The 7,943-nt window shown below is 41.0% G+C and overlaps 2 non-coding genes across 2 annotated transcripts; both read left to right on the forward strand.

Moving 5' to 3' along the window:
• The first annotated feature begins 575 nt into the window (after positions 1 to 575).
• trnac-gca (transfer RNA cysteine (anticodon GCA)) lies at positions 576 to 647 on the forward strand. Its single transcript has one exon. It is a non-coding gene; the product is annotated as a tRNA-Cys (tRNA).
• A 4,895-nt stretch (positions 648 to 5,542) lies between these two features.
• trnac-aca (transfer RNA cysteine (anticodon ACA)) lies at positions 5,543 to 5,614 on the forward strand. Its single transcript has one exon. It is a non-coding gene; the product is annotated as a tRNA-Cys (tRNA).
• Positions 5,615 to 7,943: the final 2,329 nt, after the last annotated feature.

Genomic DNA, 7,943 nt, shown 5'->3' on the forward strand with positions numbered 1-7,943 from the left:
CTGTTTCCAGATTTCCAAGCATGAAATTAGGGATGGAAATTTGTTCCTCATGAATATCTCATTAGACTGCTCATCACCAATTTCATCAACCTTGCAAATGAACCTCAGTTGCAAACATGCTGATCTGCTCAGTAATGATGTCTCCTAGATGCTTATCACGTGCAAGGGTTCCACAATTTCTTTATGCTTCCATCATAATCTTGACAAGTGTTGGTATATTACTTTTAGTGATGTCCGTCCTGGACCTTACAACTGGAGGATGGCTGTAATGTGATATTGTTAAGCAATTCACTTCATCAGTTCACACTGAAACACGTGTGTCAGTATCCAGCTTGAAATCTGTGAGGTGACCATCAACTTTTAATTTTGTGCTCCAAAAAAAATTTCAGCTTCATTAGCCTTTCCCAAGAAGGACGTTTGTTTCTTCCATGGTTCTTCCACCTTTTGGCTTTGACTGTGTTTCCATTGATATCTCTTTTTTCCTTTAATCTATAAGAACATTGAATTGCAGATTATTTGCCCAAATCTCAGTTCATGCCTGCTATTGAACTGTCAAGGTGCAAAGCTCCTTGTGAGGGGATATAGCTCAGTGGTAGAGCATTTGACTGCAGATCAAGAGGTTCCGGGTTCAAATCCAGGTGTCCCCTGAATTCCTGAAAATAAAAGTGTTTGAAAGCATGCAAAATGTCTTGTATCCAGCATGGGTGAATTTTTGTGAGCCTTTGGAATCGTCCATCCCAGAGGGTTGTGAAGCCTCTGCAAGAGAAACATAGAAAATAGGAGCAGGAGTAGGCCATTTGGCCCATTGTGCCTGCTCCGCCATTCATTATGATCATGGCTCATCATTCAGCTCAATAGCCTGCTTCCGCTTTCTCCCCAAATTCTTTGATCCCTTTCGCCCAAAGAACTATATGTAACTCCTTCTTGAAAACGTACAATGTTTTGACTTCAACTACATTCTCTGGTAGCGAATTCCACTGGCTCACACTCTCTGGGTGAAGAAGTTTCTCCTCATCTCAGTGAGGAGGTCGATAGCTTTCTAGATTCCAATGAAATCAAGGAACACGGGGATAGTGCGGGACATTGGCAGTCAGGAAGAAAGACAGCCATGTTACCGTGAAATGTCAATCCAGGCACGAGAGGTTGAAGGGCTGGCCCCTGCTCCGATGTCTGCTGCTAAAATGATCAAGATGAATATTTGTCTTTTAGAGGGTGTAGCTCAGTTGTAGAGGGCTTGACTGCAATTATAAATGTTTCTGGTTCAAATTCAGGTGCAACTTTGTAAATGCCTGTGTGGCATGTTTACAATTTCCTTTATCCAAAATTCAGAGGAATGATCAACAATTTCAAGATTGATCGAGGCATTCCAATCCATTCTGCTGACTTCTCGCTCCTGTGCAGAGTGATCAAATTCATCCCAGTCACTTCCTTTTTACCTCTTGCCCTGTTAATTATTCTCTTTTTAGCACACGTCCAAAGCTCCCTTGAAATCTACTCTTTAGCTCTTCAAGGACCAAGTGATCATATTAGGTCATAGAGATCAGCCCTCGAGATTTTGACTACACATTTAGCGGTCCTGTGTTCAAAAACCAAAGCCAATCTTTTTAAGCCAACCTTCATCCACAAAAGTGAAAGCTATGAATACGTTGCACTACTCAACATCTACAGGAACAACCAGAGAATTCTGTGATAATGAATGCAGTCCCTTACATTGTGTTGGTGTTTGGCTCTTTAGCAGAGATATCCCATTCAGCTCCATCCATTGTGTTTTCCTCTTGCAAAGGAAATTATTCCCCTTTCAGTATTTGTACAACCCTTGCTTGAAACCTGTATATGGCCGAAGAAGTTTATCGTATGTTTTTCAAAATCACATTTGTCATTCAATGTCAAAACTGCTTCTTGCAGGACATTGGGGATTGCACTCATCCGAGGGTCATATTCTTCCTTCGAGGAACTGTACATGAGAATATCGTCCATCGCTTATTATAATATCATTCATTACTCCTTCCGAAACTTCCAGAACCTGAGTCATCATTCTTTGGATTATATCAGGTGCAGGAGCGATTCCGAATGGTTACTTGTTGAAACAATAATGACAACACGGTGTGATAAAAGTAGATAACAATCTGAATTCTTTGTCCAGAGGCAACTGCCAAAAGAAGCATTTAGCATCCAAGTTTGTGAGTTGGGAGATTTTTGCTAATTTGGACAGACATTAATCCACTGATGCCATTGAGGGTAACTCCTGCTCTACTGACTTGTTTAATTGTCCCAAGTTACCTGATTTGAATTGAAACATCGGACTTTGGTTCTGTGCAGATTTCAGGACATCACTTCATCGGTCTGGTTACTGGAGAGTTAACCTCTTGTTTAAGCATGTGTTTAATCTCGCTTGTGACTTTTCCTGAGAGTGGGTTACAGGCCATTCCTGCTGTGAAGAGACATACTGCCTTATCAATCTGCATTTAGACATCTGTGATATTCTGTTTCCAGCTTTCCTAAGCATGAAAATAGGGATGGAAATTCATTCCTCATGAATAACTCATTAGGCTGCTCATCACCAATTTCATCAAACTTGCAAATGAACCTCAGTTGCAAACATTCTGATCTGCTCAGTAATGATGTCTCCAGGATGTTTATCATGTACAAGGGTTCCACAATTTCTTTATGCTTCCATCTTCATCTTCCCAAGTGTTGGCCTATTACTTTTCATGATGTCCATCCTGGACCTTGTAACTGGAGGATGGCTGTAATGTGATATTCTTAAGCAATTCACTTCATCAGATAACACTGAATCACCTGTGCCAGTGTCTAGCTTGAAATCTGTGTGGTGACCATCAACTTGTAATTTTGTGCTCCAAAAATTATTTCTGCTTCATCAGCCTCTCCGAAGAAGGACATTTGTTTCTTCTGTAGCTCTTCCACTTTTTGGCTTTGACATTGTTCCTTTGTTATTTCTTTCTTCCTTGAATCTATAAGAACATTGAATAACAGATTATTTGCCCACATCTCGGTTCTTGTCCGCTGTTGAACTGTCAAGGTGTGACTCTTCCTGTGAGGGGATATAGCTCAGTGGTTAAGTGTTTGACTGCAGATTACGAGGTCCCTGGTTCAAATGCAGGTGTTCCCTGATTTCCATAAATAACAGTCAGAAATATGCATGCTTTACTTTATCCAGCATGGGCTAATCCTTGGAATTTTTGTGAACCTTTGGAATCATCCAGCCCAGGGTTGTGAAGGCTCTGTCATAGAAACATAGAAAATAGGAGCAGGAGTAGGCCACTCAGCCCTTTGAGCCTGCTCCGCCATTCATTATGATCATGGTTGATCATCCAACTCAATAGCCTGCTCCTGCTTTCTCCCCAAATCCTTTGATCCCTTTCGCCCAAAGAGCTATATCTAACTCCTTCTTGAAAACATACAATGTTTTGGCCTCAACTACTGTCTGTGGTAGCGAATTCCACAGGCTCACCATCTCTGGGTGAAGAAGTTTCTCCTCATCTTAGTGAGGATGTCGATAGCTTTCTAGATTCCGATGACATCAAGGAACATGGAGATAGCGCAGGACATTGGCAGTCAGGAAGAAAGTCAGCCATGATATCATTAAATGTCAGTCCAGGCACTAGAGTTTGAAGGGCTCGCCCCTGCTCCGATGTCTGCTGTTGAAATGATCAAGATGAACATTTATATTTAGAGGGTGTAGCTCAGTTGTAGAGGGCTTGACTGCAATTATAAATGTTTCTGGTTTAAATTCAGGTGCAACTTTGTAAATGCCTGTGTGGCATGTTTACAATTTCCTTTATCCAAAATTCAGAGGTATGATGAGCAATTTCAGGAATGATCCAGCATTCCAATCCATTATGCTGACTTCTGGCTCCTGAGCAGAGTGATCAAATTCATCCCAGTTACTTCCTTTTTACCTCTTGCCCTGTTAATTATTCTCTTTTTAGCCCATGTCCAACCCTCTCTTGAAATCTACTCTTTAGCTCTTCATGGACCAAATGATCATGTAAGGTCGTGCAGATCAGTACTCGAACTTTTGACGGTAGTTTAAGCGGTCCTATGTTCAAAATCCAAAGCCAACCTAGTTAAACCAACCTTCATCCACAAAAGTGAATGCTGTGAACACATTGCACTACTCAACATCTACAGGAACAACCAGAGAATTCTGTGACAATGAAGGCATTCCCTTCCATTGTGTTTGTGTTTGGCTCTTTAGCAGAGATATCTCATTCGGCTCCATCCATTGTGTTTTCCTCTTGCCCAGGAAATTATTTCCCTTTCAGTATTTGTACAACCCTTGCTTGAAACATCTATATGTCCTAAGAAGTTTATCGTAGGCTTTGCAAAATCACATTTGTCATTCAATGTCAAAACTGCTTCTTGTAGGACATTGGTGACTGCACTCATCCGAGGCTCATGTTCTTCCTTCGAGGAACTGTATATGAGAACATCGTCCATCACTTATTATAATATCATTTATTACTCCTTACGTAACTTCCAGAACCTGAGGCATCATTCTTTGGATTATCTCAGGTGCAGGAGTGATTCAGAATGGTTACTTGTTGAAACAATAATGACAACACGGTGTGATAAAAGTAGATAACAATCTGAATTCTTTGTCCAGTAGCAACTGCCAAAAAATGCATTTAGCATCCAAGTTTATGAGGAGGGAGCCTTTTGCTAATTTGGACAGACATTAATCCACTGATACCATCGGGGGTATCTCCTCCTCTACTGACTTGTTTATTTGTGCCAAGTTACCAGATTTGAATTGAAAAATTGGTCTTTGTTACTGTGAACATTCCAGGACATCACTTCATAGGTCTGGTTACTGGTGAGATGAGCCCTTGTTTAAGCATGCGTTTAATGTCACTCGTGACTTTTCCTGAGAGTGGGTTACAGACCATTCCTGCTGTGAAGAGACATGTTGCCTTATCAATCTCCGTTTAGACATTTGTGATATTCTGTTTCCAGCTTTCCTAAGCATGAAAATAGGGATGGAAATTCATTCTTCATGAATAACTCATTAGTCTGCCCATCACCAACTTCACCAACCTTGCAAATGAACCTCAGTTGCAAACATGCTGATCTGCTCAGTAATATTGTCTCCTGGATGTTTATCATGTACAAGGGTTCCACAATTTCTTTATGCTTCCATCTTCATCTTCCCAAGTGTTGGCCTATTACTTTTAGTGATGTCCATCCTGGACCTTGTAAGTGGAGGATGGCTGTAATGTGATATTCTTAAGCAATTCACTTTGTCAGTTAACACTGAAACACCTGTGCCAGTGTCTAGCTTGAAGTCTGTGTGATGACCATCAACTTGTAATTTCGTGCTCCAAAAACTATTTCTGCTTCATTAGCCTCTCCGAAGAATGATATTTGTTTCTTCTGTAGCTCTTCCACTTTTTGGCTTTGACTTTGTTTCTTTGTTATTTCTTTCTTCCTTGAATCTATTATAACATTGAACAACAGACTATTTGCCCACATCTCGGCTCTTGTCCGCTGTTGAACTGTCAAGGTGTGACTCTTCCTGTGAGGGGATATAGCTCAGTGGTAAAGTGTTTGACTACAGATTAAGAGGTCCCTGGTTCAAATGCAGGTGTTCCCTGATTTCAACAAACAATGTTTGGGAATGTGCCAGCTTTCCTTTGTCCAGCATGGCTGACCTTTGGAATTGTCCAGCCCAGAGGGTTGTAAAGGCTCTACCATAGAAAATAGTAGCAGGAGTTGGCCATTTGAGCCTGCTCCACCATTCATATTGATCATGGCTGATCATCCACCTCAATAGCCTGCTCTTGCTTTCTCCCCATATCCTTTGATCCCTTTCGCCCAAAGAGCTATATCTAACTCCTTCTTGAAAACATACAATGTTTTGGCCTCAACTACTTTCTGTAGTAGCGAAGTCCACAGGCTCACCATCTCTGGGTGAAGAAATTTCTCCTCAGCTCAGTGAGAAGGTCGATAACTTTGTAGATTCCAATGACATGAAGGAACAGTAAGGAAGAAGCAGTCAGGAAGAAAGTCAGCCATGATATCGTCAAATGTCAGTCCAGGCACGAGAGGTTGAAGGGCTGGCCCCTGCTCCGATGTCTGCTGTTGAAATGATTAAGATGAATATTTGTCTTTTAGAGGATGTAGCTCAGTTGTAGAGAGCTTGACTGAAATTATAAATGTTTCTGGTTCAAATTCAGGTGCAACTTTGAAAATGCCTGTGTAGCATGTTTACAATTTCCTTCATCCATAATTCAGAGGAATGATCAACAATTTCAAGATTGATCGAGGCATTCCAATCCATTCTGCTGACTTCTGGCTCCTGAGCAGAGTGATCAAATTCATCCCAGTCACTTCCTTTTTACCTCTTGCCCTGTTAATCATTCCCTTTTTAGCCCATGTCCAATCCTCTCTTGAAATCTGCTCTTTAGCTCTTCAAGGACCAAGTGATTACATAACGTCGTACAGATCGGTCCTTGAGCTTTTGATTGTACTTTAAGTGGTCATGTGTTCAAAATCCAAAGCCAGTCTTGTTAAACCAACCTTCATCCACAAAAGTGAAAGCTGTGAACACATTGCTCTACTCGGCATCAACAGGAACAACCAGAGAATTCTGTGACAATGAAGGCATTCCCTTCCATTTAGTTGGTGTTCAGCTCTTTGGCAGAGACATCTCATTCAGCTCCATCCATTGTGTTTCCTCTTGCATAGGAAATTATTCCCCTTTCAGTATATGTACAAACCTTGCTTGAAACCTGTATATGGCCGAAGAAGTTTATGGTAGGTTTTGCAAATTCACATTTGTCATTCAATGTCAAAACTGCTTCTTGTAGGACATTGGGGACACAACTCATCCGACAGTCATGTTCTTCCTTTGGGGAACTGTATATGAGAATATCGTCCATCGCTTAGCATAATATCACTTATTCCTCCTTCCATAACTTCCAGAATCTGAGGCATCATTCTTTGGATTATCTCAGGTGCAGCAGCGATTCCAAATGTGTATCTGTTGAAACAATAATGACAAAATGGAGTGATAAAAGTAGTTAACAATCTGGATTCTTTGTCCAGAGGCAACTGCCAAAAGACTCTTTTAACATCCAAGTTTGTGAGGAGATAGCTTTTTGTTAATTTGGACAGACATTTATCCATTGATGCCATCGGGAGTTTCACCTGCTCTACTGACTTGTTTAACTGAGCCAAGTTACCTGATGCTAATTGAACCAATAGACTTTGGTATTGTGAACATTCTAGAACATCACTTCACCTCTCTGGTTACTGGAGAGATGACCCCTTACGTTAGCTTGTGTTCAATGCCGCTCTTGGCTTTTTCTGAGAGCAGATTATGAACCTTTCTTGCTGTGAAGAGTCATATTGCCATATCAGGCTGCATTTAGACTTATGTGATATTCTGCTTTCAGCTTTCCTGAGGCTGAAAATAGGGACGTAAATTCATTCTTCATAAATATTTCATTTGGCTGCTCATCACCAATTCCATCAACCTTGCAAATGAACCTCAGTTAGAAACATGCTGATCTGCTCAGTAATGTGGTCTCCTGGATGTTTATCACATACAAGGTTTCCACAATTTCGTTATGTTTCCATCTTAATGTTGCCAAGTGTTGGCCTATTTCTTTTAGTGTTGTCCTTCCTGGACCTTGCAACTGGAGGATGGCTGTAATGTGAGATTGTTAAGCAATTCACTTCATCAGTTAACACTGAAACATCTGCGCCAGTGTCTAGCTTGAAATCTGTGGGGTGAAAATGGGCTAGTAATTTCGTGCTCCAGAAATTATTTTCTGCTTCATTAGACTCTTCCAAGAAGGACATTTGTTTCTTCTGTGGCTCTTCCACTTCTTGGCTTTGACTTTGTTTTGTTGTTATCTCTTTCTTCCTTTGAATCTGCAGACCATTTGCCCAAATCTCGTTTCATGTCCGCTATTCAA

Source organism: Cetorhinus maximus, chromosome 11 (genome assembly GCF_964194155.1).
Source record: "Cetorhinus maximus chromosome 11, sCetMax3.hap1.1, whole genome shotgun sequence".
In the NCBI taxonomy this organism is placed as follows: domain Eukaryota; kingdom Metazoa; phylum Chordata; class Chondrichthyes; order Lamniformes; family Cetorhinidae; genus Cetorhinus; species Cetorhinus maximus.